Here is a 16,411-nt window from a genome sequence, read left to right as displayed (position 1 = left end):
AGCAGATCAAAGTATGTTGCGGAATATACAATCTACATAAATACACAACTACCAGCTTTAATCTTGGTAAAGTTTAAATGTACATCAGCAAATACAAGGACCAGAATATTAGTGTTCCTCTCCTTATGAAATAACTACATATCAAGCTGGTCGGTATTCACATATAACAAAACCAAATCGATGAAATCTCTAACATCCTTTTCACTGCAAATGTAAAGTCCAACTGATTCATAAAATGCAAATAAAGCCATAATTTCTGTATAATCCTTAAATCTGAGCATTACTGATAAGCAATACAGGACAAATCGAAGATCAGCAAATTTATTATTATGTCGTCATTCAAGAGCTCCATTGGTTAAGAAGTTAAACATTAAATTACGATATGGCAAAGTGGACCTGAGAAGGATGACGGATGAACAAAGATCAAGTGGTCATGCATACAAGAGAATGGGAACCCGAAAACACCTGGGCAACCCTGGTAACCAGAGGAATCCATTCTTATTGTGAGCTCACTCAATGCCAAACAGGACACTTTAATTCTTTGACACGCAAATGTGCCATTGCAAGCAGCCATTTTAAAGGGCTGAATAGAGGCCAAATGTATCACTCCTTTTCAACAAGGGTTACCCACTTTAAATTATGTTAAGTGCATGATTTTACTTTGCATTTAAAGAATTAACCCAACAATCACATCATGATCTTTTGTATGGGTGGAGTAAGGTGGCAGTACGAAAGTGCAGCTCCGTTTTGCTCAAAGGGGAAGGAGTATTCAGGTATATGGCTGAGAAGAGAACTGCAATCATCATTTGCACCCAAAAGAAGCAGACAATAATAGGGATAGGTTCCTCCTGTCACAACAGCACACGCTGGCAGACCAGTTACAAGAGACTATTTGGAGGTCCTTGGGCAAGCAGTGCTGCACAAATGGCTTACCCCAAAGTTCGAAAACTTTGCTATATGGTCATGAAAGTCTGCATGTGTGTCGTAACCAGGAGGAATTGCAATATATTTCCACAAAATGGAACCCCAAGCCTGAAAAAAAGGCTCACTCATTAGGTTTATAGGGCACTCCCCTTACATCTTGCCAGGTGGACCAACGGAGAGGGGGCTATTTTAGTCCCTGGTTGGATGGGGATAATGACTTCTCTTAGAATTTGTTGACTAAGGCTGGAGAGAAGCACTGGTCTCGGGTTTCTGCAACCCTCCATGATTCAGACAGTTATTGTTAGAAATGGGATTTCTGGTTGGCTAGGGCTTGCGCCAAAGCCAGGCAGAAACCACCACTCTAGTCAGGGCTGGGGAGTTACACTCCAAAGATAACCCCTGCTCACCCCCTTGGTAGCTTGGCACGAGCAGTCAGGCTTATCCCGGAGGCAATGTGTAAAGCGTTTGCGCGCGCACCCAGCAACAACACCCAAGGCCCACCACAAAAGAAACTCCACACAAGGTTATATACAACAACAGCCTTTGTATTATACCAAAACACATTAGATAATAAATACACACTTTACAATGTGCCACTGGCACGGGCAGACTTTACAGGGGAATTATCTACAAGGGACAGGGCCTCATGGACCACTGTCAGGAATTAGCACAAATCACCAAATGGTAAATGTAGAACAAATAAGGAATGTAGCGCACAACCAGTAACCACTGGTAACAGGTAAGTACACCCTACGCAATCCTAATACACCTTAGGTACACATCACGCAGGGGACCATGAACTCACTAGTATCACTATACTAGGTAACACCACCTCCTAGGTATAAAAATACATCTAGAGGGATACACAAAGCATTGCATAAATCACATTAGGAATGAACATAGCATAACGGCAATGCACAGGCGCAAAAGTACACAGGTAACAATGATCATGTACCCTAGGTGAGGGCACAATGCAAGAAAACGGTCCCCAGGCCCACCTGGCCTTTCAGGGGCTCAAACGCCCTTTGTCCAGCAGAGTCAGGGCTAGACTGCGCACGCAGTCAAGGCAGAAGCGACAGGGCACAACCTAAACGTTGCAGCTGCCCACTAAGTGCTGGGCAGCTGGGAAAATGAGCGTGGGCACCACTGTGCCTTTGGAGCCCTCACTGGGCTCTGGAATGCCCCACGACAATGGGGGAGCCTCGTGGGCTCTAAACCAATGATGGGGCCAACGTTGGAGCCTCACAGGGCTCTTCAAACAATGTGCCTCGTTGGAGCCTTCTAGGCTCTTAAACACAAATATGTCCCAGTCACGTTGGAGCTCACTAGCGCTCTAAACCAAACAATGTGGGGGGCGTTGGAGCCCTCTAGGCTCTTAAAGCAATGTGCCCGGTTGAAGCCTCTCTGGCTCTTTAACACTCTGCCCCGGCGTTGGAGCGTACTCGCGCTCTTAAATAAAGAGTACTGGCCCCCGTCGTTGGAGCGACCCACTGCCTTCTGGGGCCGCTCATATCGCTAAAGGAATGGCCCCGTACGTTGGAGTCCCACTCGGGGGACTCTTTAACAATAATCAGGGCCCCTTCGTCGGAGCGATCCCCCCCCTCCCTCATCGGGCGGAAGCGGAGGCTGCGCCGACGTCTCGGGTGGCTGCGGGGCTCTCTCCGGGACCCTTTTCGTCCTCACGGCCGTAATGCAGAGTCTCCTCGGCACTTCGAGACCCGCGCTGTGGGAACCAATCCCAGCGCGGCCGCTGCAATGACGCAGCGGAACGGGAACCAATCCCGGTGCAGCTTGAACGATGACGTGGTGGGAGTCCCTGAGGCCTGGGACCAATCCCAGCGCGGCTGCTGCTGACGTCAGTGGGCCCGGCACTTGAATCGAAGCCCTCGGGCCAGCACCGGAGAATTCCTCGATGCGGGGTAGGCTCCCGTTTAACTTTACATAAAGTCCCTGGTGGGGCGGGCACCCGCTTTTGTTTCCCAGGCAAAATATACGTGAATAAGCGGGGTGGGCACCCGCCAACGAGTGCCACAATGCGGGGTGGGCACCCGCTGGTAAACACGGCAAAAACGGGGGAATCCCTACGTCGGGGTTCCCTCGTGAATTATCGTAGCGCAGCGTTGCTGGCCACAATGAAGGCGCTCTTCAGAAAAAGCGCTTCTCCCAACAAGACAAGGTTCCTGGAAATGAAGGTGGCAGGGGGGCAAGGGCTGGGCCCAGGGGCCAGCTCACAGGGCCCTCCAGGCAGAGAGCCAGTCCCCAGTGGCGGTCTCTCCTGGCGCCCAGTAGCAGCAGCAGGCCCCCCCCCTCCAATTCGGATCAGAAGAAGAACATTTCACATGGGGTCACAGCCCCTTCTTATACACAGGTTTCCTTTGTCTCAAGGTGCAGGGAAGGGGCGAACCAGTTACAACTGGTTCCTGAGCACTTTGTTTGGCTCAGCCCTTCTCCCTATTCAGTGAGCAGACCAGGGTCATCAGTCGCACCACAGGGGGCGGAGCCAGCATTGTGTGGGGAAAGCCCAGCCCTATTCAGGTCCCAGGTGTACTCCTCCCACCCATCTGGCTGCTGATCTCCCCATTCACCACTGGGTGACTCCTCCTGACTCTGGGGATTCCCTAGCCCATCACATGACCTCAGCCGGCCAATCGCCAGACAAGGCACTTATCTCACACTGCACACAGAAATGCCCACTTCGAGAAGTGGCACTTCCACACTAGGTACATTGACGCCGCACACATCATCGTACAGCATTTCATCACACGAGTCCGCACATACCAAACTCAGCCCTGCACTCCCCACGCATCAGGAACTACCAGGGTCACATACATTCCCCCATGCATTCCTATGGGAGGGCAGGCCAACCTCACTACACGCACGCACTTTACCCTGGGACACAGTGGTAAAGTGAGCAGAAACCAAAAATCACTAACACCAGGTCACAATGAAAAGCAAAAAGTTTCAGGGGTGAACCTGCCAGAAGGGCCAAGTCCAACAGTTATTCTGTGCTGCAATTAGGCCCTTTGAGATAGTAAGGTAAGCTTTCACACACATGGAAATCTACTTTTAGTTCTTAGCAAGTTTCTTGATGTCCTGCAAATCTGGTCCCAACTGCTATGAAGGGAAGCCAATCTTTCCTATCAGTTGTGCAAACCTTTCTTTAGGTGAATGCACAGCAAAAAAGTTAAGATAAACACACCTGCCTGGTTCACCTGACCATCTTATATCGTCAGGGAATAGCAGTGGAGATAGCTGCTATAGTGAGGGGTGGACTATCAGCCACACAGAACTGTTCTAGCACGTGGATTTATTTTAAAGGCAGGGAGGTCTATTGGGATACCATTGGTCCTGTGCAGCCTACAGTTGACCTCTTGAGACCAACTTCACACAATGTTTCCTAAGTCGTGGGGGCCTAGGTACAGCAGACATTCCATAACATCACCTTGGTTAGTCAAAAGAACTCATCTTTAGGCAATCACGTACTCTATGCTGGGCTTCTGTCCTCTGATCAGACCTAACCCAGAAGAGGTTGAGACAATTCACATTTCCTTTGTTCACATGTTGCAGTGGCTCTGGTATTTTTTTTTTTAAATGATGCTCCCTTTGAAGGCACATACTGACCTTTCTAAACTTCTTGGAATCATTTACCACAAATAGTACCTCCGTTCCAACAGACATTTTGAGAATTCAAGTCAAACAATCTGGCTGCCATGCTCTTGGTAGGGAGGTGAGAGGTAAGGTGGGTGGCAGATACCTGAATATGTACTGTATGTTGTTGTTACATGGCAATCTGCCTGTTTGGGGTGCACATATACTGGTTAAAAATGTGCAACCCTATTCTTATTCTGGCCCCCTACCTCACAGCCACACTCCTTATCTGCCTCTACCCCTTTCCTCGTCCTACCACCAGTGGCGGCTGGTGACATTTGAAAGTGTTGAGGCGTAAAATTGTCGTACAGTACTGCGGCAGCAAGCCCGAACAACATCTTGAAACAAGAGGGGACAAATGGGGAGGCGTGGCCAACAGCTGAGGGAAATGGCCGCACACTAGCAGAGCTCCCTCACGCCATTCCTAACTCATCCATAAACTCCAGTGTTGCCCCGAATAAAATCGCCTGACACTACTAGCGGTTGTTCCCGGAGGGGAGAAGAGTCGCCCGACCAATTCTGGTCCGCGTCCACTGGGCAAAACTGCATATCCTGAGCTGGGCCCGACTGTGTGAGTGGGGGACCGAGGTGCAGCCTGCGGGGCGCACGCCACCAGACTTCACTGATCTGCGGCTGGGGTGCGGCCCCCGATTGCTGCTTCCTGGGGGGCCGCATTTGTGCATCCGGAGCTGCCCCGATCCTGCCAGACCGACGGCGGAAGAGTCCCCGGTGGCTTGGGTGTCGGGCGGGTGGCGCGCCTCGGGCCCATTTGCGGTCGACCCAGAAAATTGCACCGATGATCTGAGGGGGCTTAGTGCAGGCAGTGTGTATGATCCCGTGCTAGCTCCACTATCTCCAAGCCAGCGCTGGCCCCTAGAACGACTGCTGAGCCGTGGACAGCGTATTGCTGTTGAGATTTCCTGGCGGTGACAGTGCTAGGGGTCGCGGCAGTCCCAGACCATACTTGGCGCCTGTGAGGGCTGATTCCAGCTCCTGGCCAATTTGGGCCGTGATTGGCATGGCCGGACGCCCACGGAGCACTTGACTCCCACCTGCTACCCTCCCATTATCCGCCAGCTACAGAACACGCAGCAGAGGGGTAATGACCCCTGAAATAAAGTAACCTGGTATGCACGGCGCACATCAATGCTCCCCGCCTTTACTGGGAGACGGGCAGCGAACCTGGATCACATTATGGACTAAGAGATAAGTGGCTGGGCATACTCTCCTGACTCACCCTCCACAGACAGCCACAGTGGCGAAGCACCGGTGCCACTACCAAGGGCCACAATCGCTACCAGCATCGCATCATGCACGCGGGGCATAACTAAACTTAACAACTGGGATCCCGAAATCGCAATCCAGCCCTACTTCTCCTCTCTCGAGGGCGTGCTTCACGGACTGTTGCCCCCGGCGCAACCTAGCTGGCGAAACCCAACAGGCCGGTCCGGGGTTGGTCCCGTACGCAGGCGGCGGTGAGTCACTAGCTAGACCCCTCCCCTTTTCGCCCTGCTGCGAATGAAGCGCCAAATTCAACATGGCGAGTGGCCGTGGCGGCCGTAACGCGCTCCAGACCAAGCTGGAAAGATTTGCCTGGCAGATGGGGCAAGGGGAGACACTGATTTCTCCCAAAGAAGTAAGAAACCCACCAGAGCCTACGTTGCAAGATATACTAGCAGCTATCACCACAGTGCTCACATTCCTAGAGGGCCGCATTGACACCTTCGCGGCTAAAGTCTCCTTAATCAGGACGGATATGCGTAAAACTAATGAGCGTCTCTCTGAGGTGGAATCTACGACCAAGGAACTAGTGACTGACTCTGATCTTCTCAAGCGTCAAGTTGCGGACCACCAGGAACTGTTAGTACATCAACTAGATGACTATGAGGGCCGTATGCGCTGCAACGTGCGCATTTTGTGTGTGCCCGAACTGGCGGAGGGGCAAGCGGCCGATCTCTGTTGAGAATCTTGTGTTTTAGCACCTTCAGCCTAAGGGGCTATCAAACTACTTTTCGATTGAAAGGGCGCATAGGGTGCCAGGGGGCAGACCGAAACCAGGAGCACCGCCCCATCCTCTCCTAGCGCAGGTGTTTAACTTTAGAGAGCGAGACATCTTACACGCGGCAAGAGAAGGCCCACCAGTCGCAATTGATAACAGCACGATCTCTTTCTTTCCTGACTTTACACTACGGGTGCAGAAATAGCGCCGCAGTTTCCTAGAGGTGAAACGAGCTCTGCGTGAGCAAGAGATTAAGTACACGATGCTGTTCCCCGCAAAGCTATGTGTCGAAGCGGAAGGAAAAACCTGGTTCTTCTCCAGCCCTGAGGACGCGTGGGACTGGCTTGAGGGATGGCGCACAGTCGAGAAGCGGAATAACAAGGATCGCCGTGGGACGGGACGTCAGCATCGGACATGCAGTCGTCAAGGACCCAAAAAGGATGTCGCGGTTGCGGATGCCTCACTGGGTCATAGTCCAGCGGAGGAGCAGTGAGACCCTGGAACTCTTTCAGATGAGGCCCGAACTGGAGAGCTCATTGTAGACACTATATTCTATGTTCCACACCTACTGTGTATCGGTAGCTTGGGTTCGCCTGCTGCAGAGGACGAAGACAACAGAGAAGTAACTATGTATAGAGTGGGGTGTGGAGGGTACCTACTGAATGGTACTATTTCGCGACTTTACCTCTTCTCTGGGGACAAGGGCTGGGGGCATAAGTTTGTCACAAAATGCTGCTATGGGGAGTGGGGTTGGTACAATCACCTACAAGTTTTCTAGGGTGGGCGAAAGGCGCTCTGCAAGTTTGGGGTGCGGGTGGTTTCTTGCCCATCATGCATTGAGGCGGGTGGAAGTGGGTTTTCTGGGGGTGGGGGGGGTTTCGTTCTGTTTTATCTCTCATTGTTGGATCATGTTATTTCTTGCCCCCGCCCCCAAGGTGCAGCCCTCGGCCACAAACCACACTGTAAATTTGGCCCCCAAGAGAAAGTTTGTTAGTACCCCTGCCCTAAGAAATGGGACCGCAAAGGGGGGGGGGGGGGGGGGAATAAATACAGAGGCGACATCTGCCTATTCCCTACAATTGAATTGCGCCATGAACGGCATTAATTAATGGATGTATCCGATATTGATAGTGTACCCTTACCTGGAAATGAATAAGGTGATTACTTGCATATCAACCTCTAAATGGCGCACATCTTTGTTTTGCAAACTTGGTCTCCTATTTGTGAATTAATTTGTGAACATGTCTGACTTTTTCAATGTGGTTGCTAGTGGGGGTTTGTACTGTGCTTCCCAGATGCCAACTGCATTGATCTATGTAAATGTACTGTGGACTCATCTACTGTTTTATTGCTGCTTTATGTTTCTATTTTCTTCAATAAAAAAAAAAAATACATAAAAATAAAAAAAGATTGGCCAAATGGTGCATTTTCAAGCAAATTTGAGGAAGCAGGAAGGTTAATAAAGCAATACAATTGAAATATTTATCATTTAAGAAATGGCAAATTTTTATGAGCTATAGAGGACAATCTTTGTAAATCTGGCGAACACAGGAGGAAACAGAGCTTCCTTTCCAGTGCACGCACAGTGATGTTCTGGAGGGGATATGGGCACCTTATGCACACATGGTCACACTTTCCACTTTGGAGTGGCATTGCACCTTTCCACACATTGGCGTCTGGAGCAGAGAGAGAGCTTCTTTGGGATAGGCGCCACTCCTTTGTCTATAGTACACACTCAGTCCCTCGAGGAGAGAAAGAGCTCCCTTTTGCACATAAATAAAAATCGCTGTTTTGCACGCTGAGACCCTGTTAAAAAGACAGACTTATCTTGTGACAAATTCACTGACATCATGGAGAAGAAGGAACTGCTTCCTTGTGCATACAAATAACACCCAGGAGGAGTGGCAAAAATGTTCTCTGCGCCCAGGAGGAGAGCTAGAATTCCCCCTGTGGACACTTCGCGCGAGGCCCATTTTTAAGCTTACACAAATATTACACCTCCGAATAAACTGGATTACAAATTGCGTGTCTTGAACTCGGAGCCAGGACGCTAACCAAAGATTGTACAACTTCAAGAACAGTCACGCGCGATCAGCTTCCTTCTTTGTACAGAATGATTCTCATCATAAATTAGAAATTACCACATTAATATCTTGCATACCTCGGACTTGTAGGTTCAGTCTTGCCTGCAGCGCATCTGTTCCCGCGCCGGAGTTCCTTTGGCAATACCGTGAAAGCGGAGGGGCCAGGGGGGGCGAGCGCGCACACCCAGCACAGTGTGAGCTGCCCGGTGCTACCAGAAGGTGATCCCCTCACGCGCTACCGTGTGAACTTCAGGCTGTCCGGGTGGTGGCCGGAAGGGGGGGGGGGGAGGGATTGGGGCACGCGATAGTGCACCCTGTGAGAGGAGGATGGGTCATAAAAGCGGATACCTAAGAAGGGTGCAGTGTGTCCAAGTGGTCGCTGGAGGGGTGCTGGGTGTCCAGGTGTCAGCCCGGCGTAACTAAATTTGAGGGGACCCCCCTGCAAGGTACCTCGAGGGGCCCCCTCCGGACACAATCAGGAGCTCTCTGGTCGGAGTACTCTGTTGAGGGGGCCCCCTGCAGCTTGGGCCCCCTCGCACCGCGAGGGCTGCGGGGGCCTGTGTTACGCCCTTAGCAGGAGAGGGTCACACAAAACTCTGCTGACTGCTGGGGTCCCTGTTTCTTGTGAACGGTCTGATGTCCGGGTGCTGGGAGGAGTGGGGTGACACCACCCTACTGTGTCCTGTGAGATGCAGGATTCTTGAGTGGTGGCTGGAGGGGGCACACGATTATCACATCACCCTGTGCGCCGCTGGGTGTCCGCGTGTTACTAGGAGGGGTCATGCCACTCTCTTCCCTGTGCACTCCCGATGTTCTAGTCTAGTGGTAGGTCAAGGGTTCACACTCGCTCGGAACCCCGTGAGCTGGGTTTTGATAAGAGGGGTCACAGCACCCATTCCCTGGGAGCCCCCTGATGCTGGTGTGGTGACTGGCTGGGTCACACTCGCTCTGAACCCCGTGAGCTGGGTGGGTGTCCGGGTGTTGACAGGAGGGGTCACGGCGCCTCTTCCCAGGGACTCCCTGATGTCCGTGAGATGGCTGAAGATTCTCACACACTCTGCCCCCGTTCGTTGCCGGGTGCTGTCTGGCCGCTCCCTCAGCAGAGAACAGGAACTGTCTGATAGATCTCCCCAGCGCCCCCCCCCCCCCAGGGGGGGGGGGGCGCTCCTTAGAAATCCTGATACTTTACCACTGCGCTTGCTTGCCTTAAAGTCCCGCACTCGAGAATTCTCTGGATCTTTTTTTAACAAACTATCGCCTGTTTGAATGTGCATAACTGTTTTTAAATAGTCACACTTTAAAACTTCTCTGCACCACCATACCCACTTACCTCTCAGTCAGCTGGGTGCCTCCCCGTTCCACCGCGGATTGTTCCGTTTGAGTGGAGGGAGCCCGGAAGTGACGTGTGGATTCTCATCCCTAGGTCAGCAGTCTAGCTGCCTGCTGTATAAGACACATGGGTGGACCTACGCGCAAAGGGCACCTAAGGCAAGCCCGTCTGCTCCTGGACGTCGCCAGAACCCCTGCCAGTTCTGACAGGGATCAGGTAACCAGCCCGGTCAAACGACTAAACCATACTAGCCAAACCTATTAAGAATCAGGGATAAGCGAACCTGGCTCGATATGCTAGTAATTATCCGCTGTTCCTCCTCAACTGTAGTTGAAGGCCCTTTCACTTGCATAAAATGTGGCTACCACAGTACACCAACCTCACAACATAAGAGTAATACTACAGATATTTACTCTATAAATGGAAATTCACATTGGCCCAACACTAAACAATTATGTCAGTCATATGCTACAAAGAAAACTGGTAGTTGGGACTGCTTTTTAGCCAATGTTAGATCGCTTCCCAAGCACGCCATTAATATATGGGATATGCTTTCCTCTTCCCTCCCCGACATCGGGTTCTTGACAGAAACATGGATTAAGCCCTCTTCAAATCCTGCAATAGCTATAGCCCTACCCAATGGCTATCACATCCAAAAGCTCAATAGACCACTAAAAACAGGGGGTGGGGTAGCGATCATTTATAAAGATCCCATAAAAGTTAAAATTTTAGATCAACTAAGCAATGATAAAATTGAAATTCTTGTTTTCAGAATTGATCTGCATGGGCAACTTAGTTGGAAAGGTGCCCTTGTATATCGCCCTCCGGGATCACTCCTCGAGTCCGTCACCAAGCTCATGGACCTAATCTCCTCTTCTGTCATTTCATCCCAAAATATTCTGCTTCTCGGAGATCTAAACATACACAGCAAAAACCCTAACGATCCCGACGCTTCCTCTCTCCTGACGGGGCTTGAGACACTGGAATTGACCAAAATCTATAAAGAACCGACTCATATAGCAGGGCACACGCTAGATTTAGTCCTCACAAATTCACTTAACATTCTTTGTGGAACAACCCACCCTCTTATATGGTCAGACCACTCTAAAATAGAATTCTGCATTGCAGGACCTAAAAAGCAGAATATCCCGAAATGTCACACCTCCAGAAAAACCAGACAGTGGCATAAACTGACCTCCACTCTACTCAGACACTTTTGTTTCACCACAGTACACAGACTCGGACAGTGTTGAATCTCGCCTTAGAGCCTTTTTTAGGTAAATATAGTATCCGCAATATATACGCTGAAACCCTTGAAAACACACTGTGCGGTCCCTAAATGCCCACAGACACCTTGGTACACTACCAATCTAAGGAACGAAAAAAGCCAAAGCAAGAAATTAGAACGACACTGGCGACGCACACATGATCATCACGATAAAGAAAGGTTTAAATCAGCCCCTACCAAATACCACAGCAACTTAAGAACAGCTAGAACAAGCATTTGCAATGCAATAGGTCTCGCATTATGGAATGTTTGAGCTATTGGCTTGGCTAATAATAATGCAACGCCAATAGATCAAACTTCTAGTAATGCAACACCTATTGCATTGTAAATGCTTGTCTAACTGGACGTCCATATGTATTTGACATGATGATGGTGCTAAGCTGTATTGTCTCAGCCTTTTGCATCATCTCACCGGAGCTAGGCTTTGACTGAACGAACAAGCCATCCTAAAGAGTCAAGGAGGATTTAGGTGTCAAATCTTCCATTTGACAGTAAGTTTCTAGCAGCCAGGTCAGCATAGAATACACACAGTTTAACATTGGATAGTGTTAGGGGCACCCTTCAACCTCTGGTACAGGGACAAAAGCCCGACAACGGGGCGGGGCTACGTGGGAAGGAGGAAGAAAGAGAAAAGGTAAAAGCAAAGAAGAAAAAGACTGAGTAACAGGTGAAGCAAAAGACGACAAAAGAAAAACAGAAATGCAACAAAATGAGGGAGAAAGGAGAGATGAGTGAGAGGTAAAAATAAGCCCACATGAGGAGAAAAAGAGAAGGATGGGAGGGAGGAAGGGGGAGAAAGGGGGAAGAGTGGGTGGAAGGAGAAAGGTAAGAGGCAGAGAGGGAGGGTGGTGTAAGAGCAAAGATGAAGCGTTGAGAGAGTGAAGGGGCAAGAAAGTGAAGAAAGGAATAGGGATGCAGAAAACAGGGACGCAGTGGAGGAAAGAGGGGGATTGAACAAAATTAGATAAGGGGGAAAAAATAAAATAGAGAAAGGGAAGGGAAAGAAGAAATTGCGGCAGGTAGAAAGGTGGGTGATGCAAGGAAGGAGGGAAGAAGGGAAGATGAAGGGAGAAAGAAACCATGCAAGGAGTAAGTCGGAAGCAAGGACAGATGAAGGGAAATCGGGACGGAGGTGCACCAAGGAACAGATGGAGGCGTACACTTCAGCAAGGAAGCAGGCCATGATTATTAGAAAATATTCCACATTTAATCCACGCCAAGTGATTTCACAGTGCATTGGAAGGTAATAGACTCTAATTAAAACCAAGCATTGGCATAGCCAATAGGTCTCGCCTTTGGGACCTTATAAGTGTTTAGCCACGCAACAGTTGATGTGGTTGCACCAAGGATATTGTGCTGCATAACTAAATACTTTGAAGATCCCAAAAGCGAGACCTATTGGCTATGCCAATGCTTGTTTTTGTTGGGTTCATGGTGCCAGGTAAAAAAAAACTGCTGCCCGTCTCACCAACAAATCAAGAGCACCTCGGTGATTATTCCAAGCATATCCCAGCTTCTCAGAAGAACTAAAGTGATGGTGATCCTTGGAGAGTCAAGGTCAGAGATTTGAAGTAGCAGAAGAGAGGAGCTGATGCACAATTCTCTGATCCCCTTTTGATGGAGAGCTGGACTACGCCAAAATGCCATATGGATCCTCTACCGGAAAACCAGAGCAAACCCGCAAGATATTCAATGTTAGTCAGTGTTCTTCCCACTAGTAGGGTCAGTGGAATGGAATTTCAGCAAAATGGCAGCAACGAAAAGACAGAGAAGAAGAAAGTACCACCAAGAACCACACAGTGAGAAGGATCAGACTGATCATGGTTGAATAAGATAAGTTGGCCTTCTTCTTTCACAGCCTTTAAGCCATTTAGTCGGTCACCTATGGATGTCGGATGCTCGGCAGGAAGGGGTATGCAAATCACTCCAGCACAGAGAAAAACTGATCCATGGAACTATTTGCAAAAGAACCATTCGAATAAGGTCCCGCAGTGACTCGCGATTGACTTTTCTCGTGACCTACCAGCAGCCTGGTCGGGATCCTCAAGATGTCAGGGTAACTCTTACATAGTGCAGCTCATATATGAGCGGTAAGAATTCTTCAACTGGGAAAAAAGGGGTGCCACGCCACGGGGTTGACAGCACTACCACGAGAAGTTGTCAATGCAACTCATTTTCTCAGTAACACCCCCCACTTGCAGCTTGTTTTGTCTCATAGGCAGACCACATAGATGAGAAAATGTACTGTTTGTACTAGGTGGAATAACAAATGTCTAGAAGAGAACATACCAAATATTTTAAAATAACTAACTGCAGAGAACTGAGGAAGAAAAAATGTCACCAACAGAATATTTCACCTTGAGCTGTTAAATAACAATGCGCCACTGATATCGCTGTAAAAAAAAAAAACAACAACTCTTTTTAAGGATCTATCAAGTGCACATGGGCAGGAACTCAAATTTAGCAACAGGCTCGGAAATTCATATGCCTCAGTGGTCGCACCTTGCAGAACTTTCCACGAGCAGGTGCTGCAGAAACGATACACGTTTCTACTTCAGTCTAGTACAGCACTGACAAAAACTGATAACAAGTTCATGTTTTGCTTCGAAGCAGCAGTGACAGGAAGGGACTGGTGCAGTTATGCCAAGCATCTATGCACAGCAGATTCCTCTACCAACACCACAGCCACAAATGCTGCCACAGCAGAAGGCAGGCAAACAGCACTATGTGAAATATTTTTCGCTTGCACACCCTGACTCGGCCCCATTTCGGAATTTACTGAAAAAATGGACCCGAGGTGGCAGAGTGAGAGAATATTAGACTTTAAAAAAAAAAACACGTGCAATGCATTTTTTGCCGAAGGTACACCGCCTTTGCCCTGCTTGATCACTCAGTCCTATATATAAACTATGACTATGATCTGTCAGGAAGAAAGTACACCTTTATTAATTAGAATGGGCGATTTTTGTCGAAATTCTTGGCTTATTATTTTGTTTACCCCTCTTTCAATTTCACCCTTATCGTTCAGTTAAAAGCGTTTTGAAGCAGTATACGTCACAAGCAACGGTCGTGTGCCAATGCGTTAATTTATACCCTGCGCAGAGATGTAGAAAAGTAACCGTTTCAAAGTCACAAAAGAGTTAGATTTCTACATTTAGTTAAACAGTGGAAATGCACAGGTCGGTAAATTAATCTAATGCACTTGGATTTAGGGGACTGCTTTGAATATAACCTCCATTTGTAACTACCCTTTCTCTGTAAAGCGCCCTAACCCTCATCAGTCCGGGCACGCTATACAAGAGTTAAATATAAGAAAGCCTTTAAAATATTTTCAAGGTCTTTTTGTGGTTCCGTTTCTCAACGCAATCCGGCAAGAAAATATATAGGTGGGTGCACGTGTGTGTGAACATTTAAGTTGTCAAATGTTTAAAATGTAGCACTTTTGTAGTTTAAAGCAGCATTTACATTAAACAAAGTCACCATCGGATACCTTCTTGGACGAGGAGCAACAGACGAAATTAAAAAACAAGCTTTGACGTGTGTGTGAACATTTAAGTTGTCAAATGTTTAAAATGTAGCACTTTTGTAGTTTAAAGCAGCATTTACATTAAACAAAGTCACCATCGGATACCTTCTTGGACGAGGAGCAACAGACGAAATTAAAAAACAAGCTTTGGCAACGCGGCCGAAAGTGAAAGTGATCGCAATCGCGATCGCGTGCAACGGAGGGCGCGCGTGCACGTTCACGTGCACTGTAGCTTTAGGCCACAGCAGCACTTTGAAAAAGCCTGTTTCCAAAATGTCTCGGCCAGATCAGCGCAAGCGCTGAATCAGGCGAGACCTAAAAATGCATATTGCTAACCTACTCGATCAGGCAGATAACTCTTCCAAAGCATTATTCCAGGTCCTCAACACATTCATCAACCCTAAAGCATGTCATACGGAAGAGGAACCATCCCAAACACTATGTGACAATATTGCAAGACACCTCACCTCCAAAATAGACAACATCTATAACAAAATCACGGCAGTTAACGGTACCCAACTAAGTGATAACTACAAACTTTCCTATACCATGCCCAGCTTGCATAAATTAGAGGAATTTCCTCCGCTTTCCCTTGATGAAACCAAAACCCTACTACAAACAAATAAATCTGGCTCTCCTTCAGACCTGATCCCAGCCAAGATCTCCGCCTTGCTAGCAAATCAGCTTGCCGCCCCTATCTGCTCAGTCTTAAATAGTTCCCTAAAGGAAGGCAGGCTCTCCGAGGAATGGAAAGCAGCTCAGATCCTGCCCATCAGGAAAAATGCCAAACTCCCCCCAAATGATGTTACTAACTACCGACCCATTTAATTAATCCCGCTACAAAGTAAACTACTAGAGAAACATATAAACAAACTCCTGACCAGCTTCTTAGAATCCTCCAATAACCTTGATCCCTCACAATCAGGATTCCGACATACACACAGTACGGAAACGGCACTAGTGACAGTTACAGACAACATCCGAATGCTAGCAGACAGGGGTCAGGCTGTACTTCTCATACTGCTTGACCTATCTGCTGCATTCGATACCATCTCACACCAGATCTTGCTGGGAAGGCTCAGAGATATAGGCATTGAGGGGACTGCATTAAAATGGATGACAAACTTCCTAGCAGAGAGAACGCAAACTATTAACCTTGGCCCTTTTAAATCACAAACTACCAATGTCACTAATGTCATGCTTGAGCCCTACCTGTGAGAAAGTGGGTTTCAGTTGCAGTAAACACCCCCCTTTTATTTGTTGCCAGACTACTGATGCTCTTTGACTTTATGTGCTCTGGGGCCCTGCCAATCAGGACCCCAGGGCCTGTGTTCTTTCCCCAAAACAAAACCCAATTGGCAACTCTGGCCACAGGTAGGTCCCTGGTAGATGGTACCCCATGTACCCAGGGCACTGTGACCAGAGAAGGCTCTTAAGGGTTGCAGCACCAATTGTGCCACCCTTAGGGGCCCTGTACCTTTTCACAAACACACTGCCTTGCAGGATGCGTGTCTTGGTGCAGATCAAAAGTGAAGTCGACATGGCACACATCCCTGTGTGCCATGCCTACCAACCACTGCCCTGGCCTAGGTCAGTCACCCCTCTAGCTTTG

General features: G+C 48.7%; 1 protein-coding gene across 1 annotated transcript in view; it reads right to left on the bottom strand.

Moving 5' to 3' along the window:
- Window positions 1-16,411, bottom strand: part of BUB1 (BUB1 mitotic checkpoint serine/threonine kinase) — an 850,308-nt gene that overhangs the window by 801,584 nt on the left and 32,313 nt on the right. The window lies entirely within an intron of this gene.

The sequence above is a fragment of the Triturus cristatus genome, chromosome 6 (genome assembly GCF_964204655.1).
Source record: "Triturus cristatus chromosome 6, aTriCri1.1, whole genome shotgun sequence".
Lineage (NCBI taxonomy): Eukaryota > Metazoa > Chordata > Amphibia > Caudata > Salamandridae > Triturus > Triturus cristatus.
The sequence above is the reverse complement of the archived record's forward strand: the minus strand, read 5'-3'. Positions and strand labels throughout refer to the sequence as shown.